Genomic DNA, 11,663 nt, shown 5'->3' with positions numbered 1-11,663 from the left:
ATCATTTGCATATTCCCAGTGCCTTCTGGGATAAGTGAAGAGTCTCCGCGAGCTCAACGATCACTGGGTTTTGGCCATTGCAGCTGAAAAGAGGAAATCGGAAAACCAGGGGAAGAGTCTAGAGGAGATCATTTGCATATTCCCAGTGCCTTCTGGGATAAGTGAAGAGTCTCCGCGAGCTCAACGATCACTGGGTTTTGGCCGTTGCAGCTGAAAAGAGGAAATCGGAAAACCAGGGGAAGAGTCTTGAGGAGATCATTTCGGCGCGCGAATTTTGGCTCATCTTTCATCGTTTTTAAGAAATCTCGATATGGAAGAGGCCAGGAGCCATTTGGTGAGCTGCATTTCTTGCTACATGTTCACAGACTTACCAGTGGAAAAGCCAAACTTCACATGCCACAAATGCAAGCTTGTGTCCCTGTTGGAGGAAAAGTTGCAAAATCTCGAAGAGAGGTTAGCTACGTTGAAGATCATTAAGGAAGGTGAAAAGTTCTTAGACAGAGCAGAATTATCTCTTCATGTTACAGAAAGAGAAGAAATTCGAAGTGCACCTGAAGAAACAGAGGAATGGAGACATGTGACCCAGAGAAGCAGGAGGATCAGGAGGCAGTCAGCACCCATACTTCTCAGGAACCAGTACCAGGCTCTCACGTAGGAAAACGATGAAGAAATACATCAGGATAAGACTTTGCCCACAAACAACAACCTTTTACGCCTTCTGAGTCCTCCTGGATGGAGAAAGAAAAATGTTGCGAAGAAGAAACGGAGAGTGGTGGTGATGGGGGATTCCCTGTTGAGAGGAACAGAGGCCGCTATCTGCAGACCGGATAAAACTTCAAGAGAAATGTGCTGTCTTCCAGGTGCAAAGATTAAAGATGTGTCTGACAGGATATCAGGACTCTTCAGACCTACAGATGACTACCCTTTCCTGCTACTACATGTGGGGACAAATGACACCGCAAGAAATGACCTGGAAACCATCTGCAGAGACTTTGAAGACTTAGGCAAGAAAGTGAAAGAACTTGGAGCGCAGGTGGTCTTCTCTTCCATCCTCCCAGTGGATGGCCATGGAACAAGGAGATGGAATAAGATTCTGCAGGTGAACAACTGGCTACGTCGATGGTGCCGTCAGCAACGATTTGGATTTATGGATCACGGAGTGAATTACCTTTACGATGGACTACTTGCTAGAGATGGGGTGCACCTTACGAAGACTGGAAAACATGTATTTGGAAGTCGCCTTGCTACACTTGTAAGGAGAGCTTTAAACTAGAACAACGTGAGAAGGGAAGCAAAAGACCAGAAAAAGGCATACACCTGACAAATGCTATTGAAAACTCTGCTATTAGAAGTGGAAAGGAAGAACAAAGACAAAAGAATCTAATTAATAAAAATATTGGAGAAAGAGAAACCAATCACAAACTAAAATGTTTCTATACTAATACACAAAGCATGGGCAACAAACAAGGAGAATTGGAACTGCTAACACAGGAAAAGAAATATGATGTCATTGGAATCACTGAAACTTGGTGGGACAATACACATGATTGGAATACAAGGCTAGAAGGATACAACTTATTTGCAAGAAACAGACTTGATAAACGAGGAGGAGGTGTCGCATTGTATGTTAGAAATGTGTATATCTGCACAGAGATTGAAGCTTCAGAGACCGGGAGTTCTGTGGAAACTGTTTGGGTAAGAATACAAGGACAGAACAATGGAAAGGACACCAATGTAGGCATTTACTACAGGCCGCCTGTAGATATGGATGAACTCTTTATGCATCAAATGGCCAAGTTCTCCAAAAAATATGACATAGTTGTCATGGGAGATTTCAACTATCCAGACATTTGTTGGGAATCTCTCTCAGGCAAAGGAAATTCTTATCCTCTCTTGCTGACAACTTTATCTTCCAAAAGGTAGGGGAGAAAACAAGGGGAACTGCTACCTTGGATCTAATCCTGATAAACAGGGAGGAAATGGTTGAGGAGGTAAAGGTGGCTGGGACCCTAGGAGGTAGCGACCATGCTATATTAGAATTTTGGATAAATAGAGGAGGAAGACCTGTGAAGACTCAGACGTCAAGGTTAGATTTCAGAAAGGCAGAATTTAAGGGATTCAGAAAGAGAATTGGAGGGATCCAATGGCTTGATATCCTTAAAGACAAAAATGTCCAGGAAGGATGGGAAATCTTGAAAAATGAAATTCTCAAAGCACAATTGTTAACAATTCCGAAAAGAGGGAAGAATAGGAAGCATTTAAGGAAACCTGGATGGATGAACACAGAACTTAAGCACATGCTAAAAAGGAAGAAAAAAATGTTTATAAAATGGAAAGAGGGAGGCATATCTAAAGAAGAATATAATGCTGTCTGCAGAACCTGCAGGGCACAAATCAGATTAACTAAAGCTGACAATGAGTTGAGGCTTGCAAGAGATGTCAAAAGCAATAATAAAGGATTTTGGGGATATGTCAAAAGTAAAAGAAAAGTCAAAGATGCTGTAGGATTTTTACAGGATAAAAATGATGAAATGGTAAGACAGGATGTTGAGAAGGCCGAACTTTTAAATTCCTATTTTGCATCTGTTTTCTCTCAGAAAGGAAATGTAACATCAACTGTTCTTCACTGTCCTATTAAGGGAATAGAAGAATCCAGGATATCTATAAACAGAAAGATAGTAAGGAAACACTTAGCTAGCCTAAATGAATTCAAGTCTCCAGGTCCAGATGAATTACACCCCAGAGTACTGAAGGAGATAGCAGAAGAAATTTTTGAACCCCTCTCCATAATCTTTGAAAATTCTTGGAGAACAGGAAAAGTCCCAGAAGACTGGAGAAGAGCAAATGTTGTTCCAATCTTCAAAAAGGGGAAGAAGGTGGACCCAGGCAACTATAAGCTGGTGAGTCTGACTTCTATACCAGGAAAGATCTTTGAACAAATTATTAAACAACATGTATGTCAGTACCTGGATAAGAATGAAGTGATTAAACAGAGTCAGCATGGGTTTGTAACTAATAAGTCATGTCAGACTAACTTAATTTCCTTCTATGACGGAATCACTGATTGGGTGGATCAAGGAAATGCTGTAGATATAGTATATCTTGACTTCAGCAAAGCATTTGACAAAGTATCTCATACAATCCTTATTGAAAAAATGACTAAGTATGGAATGGACAAGGCAACTGTTAGGTGGATTCATAACTGGCTTAGTGATCGGACTCAAAGAGTGGTTGTAAATGGCTGCACATCCAGTTGGAAGAATGTCTCAAGTGGGGTACCACAGGGCTCTGTCCTGGGCCCTGTATTGTTCAACATCTTTATCAACGATTTAGATGAAGGAATTGAGGGTAAACTGATTAAATTTGCTGATGACACAAAGCTAGGAGGGATAGCTAATACTAGAGAAGAGAGAGAGGATTCAAAAAGATATAAATAAACTGGAGAAGTGGGCAGCAACTAACAGAATGGTTTTTAACAGGGAAAAATGCAAAGTACTACATCTGGGCAATAAAAATGAAAAAAGCATATACAGAATGGGAGGAATAGGGCTAAGCAACAGCACATGTGAAAAAGACTTGGGTATACTAATAGATCACAGACTGAATATGAGTCAACAGTGTGATGCAGCAGCAAAAAAGGCAAATGCAATTCTAGGATGTATTAACAGAAGCATACAGTCTAGATCACGTGAAGTCATTATTTCCCTCTACTCCTCTTTGGTCAGACCTCATCTGGAATATTGTGTCCAGTTTTGGGCACCACATTTTAAAAAAGACATCAACAAACTGGAGCAAGTTCAGAAAAGAGCGACCAGAATGGTGACCGGTCTGCAAACCCTGTCTTATGAGGAAAGGTTGCAGGATTTGGGAATGTTTAGTTTGCAAAAGAGAAGACTGAGAGGAGACTTAATAGCTGTCTACAAATATCTCAAGGGCTGTCACATTGTAGAAGGATCAACTTTATTCTCATTTGCACAAGAAAAGACTAGAAGCAATGGGATGAAACTGAATGGGAGAAGACACAGATTAGATATTAGAAAAAGCTTTTTGACAGTTAGAGTGATCAATGAGTGGAACAGGCTGCCACGAGAAGTGGTGAGTTCTCCTTCAATGGAAGTCTTCAAACAGAGGCTGGACAGACATCTGACTGGGATTATTTAGCGAATCCTGCTTTGAGCAGGGGGTTGGACCAGATGGCCCAGGAGGTCCCTTCCAACTCTACGATTCTATGATTCCATACAGTATTATGGCCACCGCATAGTGCGCTATACAGAGTAATGAGGCCCATATATTTCTCCATACAGAATCATTGGTCCCATATAATGTTTGAAACAGTATATGATGAGCTCCACATAATGCTACAGTATATGTTGGTCCCCATGGATGAAGCTCCACTGTTTTATGGGCCCAAATATTGCTCCATACATAATGGGCCCCATTTCTAATGCTCTAGTGTATAATGTGCCCTGTAAATGCTGCTCCAGTGTCTGATGTCCACCTTTGGAATGCTCCAGTGTATGGTGGGCCCCATATATCATTCTCCAGAGTATAGTGCTCCCCAAAAATTGCTGTCCCAACATTGAAAACAATTAAATAAGTCTCCTCGCTATGGAATCCTTGTACTAGTCTGGACTCCTCGTCGTCCCCATCGTCCATCTCACTGCACTTGGCTGTTTAGGCAGAGAGCGTACAGACGTGATGTCATTGCGCTCTCCGATCAGACTATCACGGTCAGGAAACGCGGAAGACGTTATGGTGGTGGAACATGGAGAGGTAAGTATTTCAACTTTGCAAGTGCTGTGATCCTGAGCAAGCAGGGGGGGCCCACTCATTGGCGACGGCAGTGGCACAGGGCCCCTCTAATAGTACGGCGGTGTGTGGCGGTGTGTCTGACGGCGGGTGGGCCTCCCCTCCCCTCCCACCGGTAGAGACACTTTTGCGTACTATGAGGGGCCCTGTGCCAGTGCCATTGCCCCTGCGCCTTCCTCTTTGTAACCATGTAAGGTGGTATAGTATGCGGGAAGGGGAACCTGAGTTTCCTCTGATTCAGATTCTGGCTGTGTAGAGTGTGAGGGGAATGTAGTGGTCTGGGTAAATGTACCAGCAGAATCATCTAGCAGTGGCTGGGCATCAGTGCACTTGTGGCGTCTCCAGGAGTACGGTCGCCACAGTGGCATTACCTTCCTCCTAGGGAGTTTGATGTCATGCTTGGGAGCAACGAAGGATCTCTCTAGCAGTTAAACCAACACACAACACATTTCCCACTCCACGCCAGCAGGGAGACCTCTGAACATGACTGCTGAGGAGCTGCTCTCTGTGGTCGGGAGGAGGTAAGTTAGGCCATTCTGTGCAGGGAAGGGCAAGTGTGTGGACGTGAGAAGGGGAGCTGGAGGATGAGCAGAGTTTAGGCTCACTCCTAGCTGGAGCGCATGGTCCGGATTCCGGTCTCTGAGTTTGTAGGGACACTGACGTTCCTGCAGCAGAATCCGGAGGAAGTAGCAGCTGTAAATGCTTTGTACCCAACTGAGGCTCGGAGGCCCCAGCATCAACGTGTGTGAGCCAGAAGGAAAAGGCTATGGCTGCCAGCCATACGAGAAAGTTCCAAAAGTGAGTCAACAGGGGGAACTTCATTGAACTCAGCACTGCGAGTACCTCAGATAAGCGCTAGAACGGAGGCCACACTACCTATCTGCAGAGAGAGAAATCCAAATTGGCTTCCAGGCTGACCAAGTCCTTCTCCATCTGTACTCTGGGTCCTGGACAGCACCTACCAAGTACAGGTAAAGGAACTGCACGACTGTGTCTGTCATCTTTCTCCTGCACCTGGCGCACGGCTCACCTACATCCTGCACTGCACACCATCTCCCAACTCTTTCATCTGCCCTGAGACTACGGCCCTACCTGTGCAGGTCTTCTACATCTTAGCTGCACCACAACATCTGTCCCACAGAAGCAACACTGCAGCGCTGGTCAATCTAATCAGAAACCAGAGGTGGTGTCACATATCATTCACCTATAAACGTAATTCACCCCTTTGCATGGACGCCCAGGGCCACGGAACGGGTCACCACCACCGTGACACATCCCTGTGAGACACCGTCCAGGTACCGATTAACCCCACTGCCCTGGCTGGCCACCCACACTCCATGTCAGATTCATCTTGGACTGGGGAATTCACGATTTAACTTGATAACCCAGGCATGGTATGATAGAAAAAGCTACATGGACTAATGTGAAGTGTGGCCTGCTGCCTCATTCAGTTTGGCTGGGGGTGCAGGACACAAGGAAAGGGGTTCTTCCTGACCAGGAGCCAGCATTTTACCACTCAGTGCTTGCATTTTTTTGAAACTTCAGAGGTGGGCATATTTGATGGAGTCTGTTTCGGCAATGTAAGCCAAAACCAGTTCCTCCTGCTCCGCCTTTAAAAGCGGTTAACCTACTCCCAGAAAAGGTATCATTCCAGGCGTTCCAGAGCCAGACCATGACGCAGGCTCAACACCTCCTGCCTTAGCTGCTATTGTGCTTTTGCCACTACCAGCAGATGCACCACCACCATCATCACCAGCTGGCCCCCCTGCGCCCACGTCCGCGGCCTCTTCCACCAAACTTCAAAATTTTGCACAAAATAGACACAAAATAATATCAGATATATGGCACTGTATCAGAAATGTACAGCTCTATTCAGTCAAAGGATAATTGTCAATCTCCATATATATTCCATCAGTCACACAGAGACGCTCACAGAGTCACACACTTAGATAGCTTCAATTTGGCCGTGATAACAGCCGTTACACGGTACTGTGTGAGGAGCGTACACCGCTGTACGGTGTGTGAAAAAATGAACGCTCACTACCTCACCAGGACAAAACAATACAATTTGGATTGTTTTTAAAAAAGCAGTTTTGAACACCAGTGTGCACACAGCAATGCAGCTAGCCTTAAAAGGCAGGCTAATCACCACCAGCGCTGCTGCACAAAAGCAAAAATCTTCACCTTTCACTGCACAGTAACTACAGTGAAAAGCGCTAGCAGCAGAAGCAGTTTTTTTTTTCTTTCTGCCTTCCTAATGCTCTCCCTACAGAATCAGCAGCTGCAGCAGCTCTCCCTTTTCTGAGATAAGCATGAGTAACATGGCGGTCGGCGTCCCCGCCTTTTTATACCCCCTGTGACGCCACACAAAGCAAGCCAATCACTTGCATGCCCTTCTCCAAGATGGTGGTGACCGCTGCCTATGTCATCACGTTGCCCACAGTGTCCGTTCTTCCTGATTGGCTGAAAAAGGGTGCTAAAGCATCTTTTGAAACGCGACTTTGGCGCTAAAGTCGCCGACCTCGTGGCCGACCTCACGCTAAGGTCGGGTTTCATTTCATGAAACCCGACTTTGACGAAAGTCAGCGACTTTTGAATTTTTTCGACCCGTTTTGCTCAACTCTAGTCATAAGCCTTTCATTCATTCCAGTTTCTTAATCTGTTGCCGATTAACTTTTTCCACAGTACCAACCACTGCCTCCCAGACACTGTGTAAGCAGATTGTGGTATGCAGTGACGCAAGAAGGGGAAAGCAAGGGTTAACAATTTAATTGAGCAGTAAAGATACTCCTCACAGGGAGATAAACAGTTAAATTGCAAATGGTAGGGGAGTAGACAAGAACCATGTGATAGCAGTCCACTCAATAAACTTATCGTGTTTGTGGCTCCCTCGGCGGCGGATGATCCAATGAGTGTTGTAGTCCTAGAAACGGCCGGTGTAAAGTCCTCAGAAGAGATTCCAAAGCTCACGGTATATCTTGGGGCGGCAACGGGCGGTCTCCAGTTTTACCCGTTGAGCCACTAGTCCATAAACTCGTGCAGCCAAAGTCAAGGGTGGCTGCGTATAGTCTATTGTCAAGAGAGGTCTGCGGTGTGCTGTCCGGCAAAGAGGGCCACAATGAACAGTCCTGAATACGGCCCCTGTTCCTGTGCCTTTGCGCTGCACTTAGCTCAATGGAGCCCAAGGCCCTTCCTCTGCTGCTGGTCTTAATGGCGTGCTCAGGTGAAGCCGCCCGTGGTACATTGCAGTGCTGCTGCACACTAAGCAGAGCACAGACACCTGCTCTGTCACACTGCCCATCGCTTTGCGCGCTTTCACTTGACCCACACCCCCTGCTTCCAGGTTACCAGGTCTGTCTGGTCCCCTATTCTTTCCCCTGGACAACCTGGGTCGCAGCCTCAACAGTTCCAGGCCCGATGCAGTATAGGTGCCCACAGCTAGGTCTTCCTCCTTACACATTGTACAGAGAGGTGACTGTTTTTCTTTACCATAAATATCACATTTAAGGAGGGCCCAGAAGTTCTCATTAGGGTTTAGGTCAGGTGAGGAAGAGGCCATGTGATTATTCTTTCATCTTTAATGGGAACCTGTCAGCAGGATTGTGCACAGTAACCTACAGACAGTGTCAGGTGCCATAATACTGATTAAAATGATACCTGGGTCGGTGAAATCCATCTTGTGGTTGTTGTTTACTCTTTATTTTCAGTTTTGAGTTAATGATATGCTTGTGCTCCAGGGCGGCCTGTGAGGGGTCCTTCATGTAGTGCTCTGCTTAGGTATTCATATGCATGACTTCTGAAAGTTCACTGATCCCTCACTGACCTGCCCCCTAGTTTACATAATGAATATTATATATATATCTTGGAAAGAAAAAAACTCTTCTGCAGGCAAGTAATTAATTACATTATATACACATTTGTTTGATGTAATCCTGAAAGTGGCGCCGGCCACACCTGCACACCATCAGCTATCGGTGGACATTGATACAATAGCTGCTACTGTACATAGAATCATAGAATCGTAGAGTTGGAAGGGACCTCCTGGGCCATCTGGTCCAACCCCCTGCTCAAACAGGATTCGCTAAATCATCCCAGACAGATATCTGTCCAGGCTCTGTTTGAAGACTTCTATTGCTGGAGAACTCACCACTTCTCGTGGCAGCCTGTTCCACTCATTGATCACTCTAACTGTCAAAAAGTGTTTTCTAATATCTAATCTGTGTCTCCTCCCATTCAGTTTCATCCCATTGTTTCTAGTCTTTCCTTGTGCAAATGAGAATAAAGATGATCCTTCTGCAATGTGACAGCCCTTGAGATATTTGTAGACAGTTATTAAATGCCAGTGTTTTCTGTCAAGATGGTGCCAGTGGCACCATCTTGACAGAAAACAAAAAAAATTCCTCCTCCAAGAGCGCACATTTAAAAAAAAAATACTTGGCCTGGTCCAGGTGACCAATTTTTTTTTAATAAACTCATGATAGTGTGGCAAACACTGCTTCTGATCATCGTGAGCGCTCAGCTGTGATCGGAGATATAAAATTTACCTCCTGTCACTGATGTCGGCTGATGGGACTACTGCTCCTATCAGCCGATGCCTGCTGCCGCTAATAAAAGTGAGACCAGGAGCAGCTAATGAGTGTATTCATCAGCCAGCTCCTGTGCTGTAAATAAATAATTAAAAAAATTAATCCTGGAGTCTGGATTACTTAATCCAGGGTGAGGATTAAGTGATCCAGACTCTTCGCTGGTAATACTGAACGGTGTAGAAGACTGGGTGAAGCTGGCAAGCATGCTGGAAGCATTTTCATTTATACAACCGACCCCCTGTTTGCACTGGTGTGGCTTAAGTCGTGGTTTTCGTGCCTCCCTGCAAAGCGAGAAAGGAAGCTATGTGTTGTGGATGGGCATGCTTCTTGTGCTCCAGCAACAGGCCCGGTCGCACCTGCCCCACGTCTTCACCATCTGCGTGCACCATCATCAGCACTTCTACTTCGGTGACCCTTGCTGTACATTTTACTTTACTACGTAAAGTAAAAATAAAAAAAACAATTGTAGAATTGTGCTAATTTTGTAACTTCACAGCACTTGTTTTTTTTCTTTTCCAGTCCATCACATGATAAAACGGATGATGACATCCAAACATTCAACTCATCGTGAAAAAAAAACCTCATATTGGTATATTGAAGGAACAGTTAAAAAGTTGGGGCTCTTGGAATAAGGGAAGGAAAAAAAGCAAAGCGCAAAAATGGAAAATCGCCATATCAGTTAATGGAACTGTATTTTCTACAGTATTCTGCAAAGGAAGAAAAATATAGATCTGTATTTTGGCTTCCATTGTTATGAAGGCATTGGTCATCATCAAATCAAGCTCAGTACATGCTATATGCCTTATTAGGCTATGTGGATGCCCGAGAGCAGATTCTTTAGCTGGTTCTTTAGCACCTGCCACAAACTTGGCTCGTCTATGAATTGCCCGGCCATTCATTCAAATGCCACCAACCAGTAGCAACCCACTAAGACCAGAAGACAATCTAACTTTACAGGGAAATACATCTATTAGCTGGTAGGTGGCTCAAGAATTTAGGCTTTTATATATAAAGAGCAGAATTAAAATATTCCTCATGGGATCAGGTAAAAAGAGAACATTTCTGATGATGAGACAGGCGCAGGAGGGTGTCTCTGAAGATGCTGATTATGTATAGAGACCGTGGCATTAGCTCTGAGCTGTTATCAGAATGCTTTTCCATCCTAACATTTCTTTAGACTTTCTAGCCAGTGCACTAATAAAATAACAAGACTGATTTTCACAGAACTGAAGGTCCCAAAGATCCAATACAAGGCTGCAGAAAAGATATGGCTGATTTTACAGTAGGTGATAAAGGCAGGCAGGGAAAAAAACAAGTTCATGTCCACTCAAAGCTATTAATTCTTTCTCCAGGATCATGAAAGATTTTCTGACAGTATTTGCTGAAATTTATAACCCAAGTTCAATCACGTAATGGTAGGAGAAAGACAAAAGTGTTCCATCACAGAGATTAGAACACGGAGATAGAACCCAAGAGTGTTTTTATTTGACCTCCCGAGGCCCCTGTCCGATAGTCAAGGTTGTGATATCTTTAATGGGCCTACATATCAAGCCTGAGAGATCTTGTGATCTATCTGTAATGTGGACTGCAGGAAACTCAGATCATTAGATCATTTGCTTATCTACAACATTACAGCGACAAAAAGGACTTTATGCTGAAAATATCAATTTACAAGGTTGTAGCTAACACATGCAATGTGCACACAACTATTAGGGGGATTCAATTATGCTGAATAAAGAATGATCCATGACCAAGATGTTCTATAATCTGTGTCAAACTGTAAAATACTGTAGATTGCACTGAAAAATAATCTACCATTATTATATTTATTTTATCGAAAAAAACAATATATATATATATATATATATATATATTATACAGCATATGTAAATATATACAAAGAGTGAGAGAAACAGTTTTCTCAAAATGAATACGTTGATGCATGCCTGCCTGCAAGATGTCATCCAAACAACTTCTATATTGTGGTTTCAAAAAAATGAGTGCTGCTTACATTTCTTGACAAAGAGAAAAAAATACTATTACTTTTCTGCTACCTGTGGCAAAAAATTAAATGGCAACCCTCACCATAGTGCAATTTAAACCTGTGCTGAACAGATGCAATTCCGTCATTTACTTTTTGGTTTTGCTTTTGCGTTATTCATTCATTATTATTTTGTACTCTTAGGCTACTTTCACACATCAGGTTTTCGGCGTCAGGCGCGATCCGGCGTCGTGCCGGAATGCCGGATCCGGCAAATGTTTTGTAAA

The sequence above is a fragment of the Dendrobates tinctorius genome, unplaced genomic scaffold, assembly GCF_039654945.1.
Source record: "Dendrobates tinctorius isolate UK_male_01 unplaced genomic scaffold, ASM3965494v1 ptg000272l, whole genome shotgun sequence".
In the NCBI taxonomy this organism is placed as follows: domain Eukaryota; kingdom Metazoa; phylum Chordata; class Amphibia; order Anura; family Dendrobatidae; genus Dendrobates; species Dendrobates tinctorius.
The sequence above is the reverse complement of the archived record's forward strand: the minus strand, read 5'-3'. Positions refer to the sequence as shown.